Source organism: Chaetura pelagica, unplaced genomic scaffold (assembly GCF_000747805.2).
Source record: "Chaetura pelagica isolate M959 unplaced genomic scaffold, ChaPel_1.0 scaffold471, whole genome shotgun sequence".
In the NCBI taxonomy this organism is placed as follows: domain Eukaryota; kingdom Metazoa; phylum Chordata; class Aves; order Apodiformes; family Apodidae; genus Chaetura; species Chaetura pelagica.
The window spans coordinates 1-546 of NW_009952430.1; positions in this window are offsets into that span (position 1 = coordinate 1).

A 546-nucleotide genomic window follows, 5' to 3' on the forward strand; every position below is an offset into this window, starting at 1 on the left:
AGGAGCAATGTCTGCTTCCTTATTGGTGGGCAGCGCATTCAGTTCAGTGCATTAAAGGAATGTTTCCGTGACTGCACTGATGCAGAGTGCACTGATGTGCAGCGGCCACAGGGAGAGGAGGGACGCTTGGGGAAAGGTCCAGGAGTGCACGGGAGTGGGGACGTGGAGGTCCTGGGGGTCCCGTGTCCCTGTGGGTCATGCCGGCACCCATGACAGTGGTGGCCATTGAGTGGTTGCTGCTTCTCATTTTGCAGGTCCAGCTGCACCTGCAGCCCAACCAGCTCCTCTCTAGGGACCAGCCTGAGCCCCACCCAGCCCATGGCCACCAATGCACCAGCCCAGGGCGACCATCCCACTGCAGCCACCTTCCCATGGCCACACCTTGGCCCCTGCCCTGGAGCTGTGCCACCCAGCTGGTGACCGTGGTCACTGTTCTGGGCCTTAAACTGCTGCACAGTGGCCAGCAGCTCCTGCCCGAGCTGTGCCAGCTCTGTCTGCAGCCTGGCCTCCTCCTGCTCCATCTGGGCCACTTGGGCCTGTTCCTGA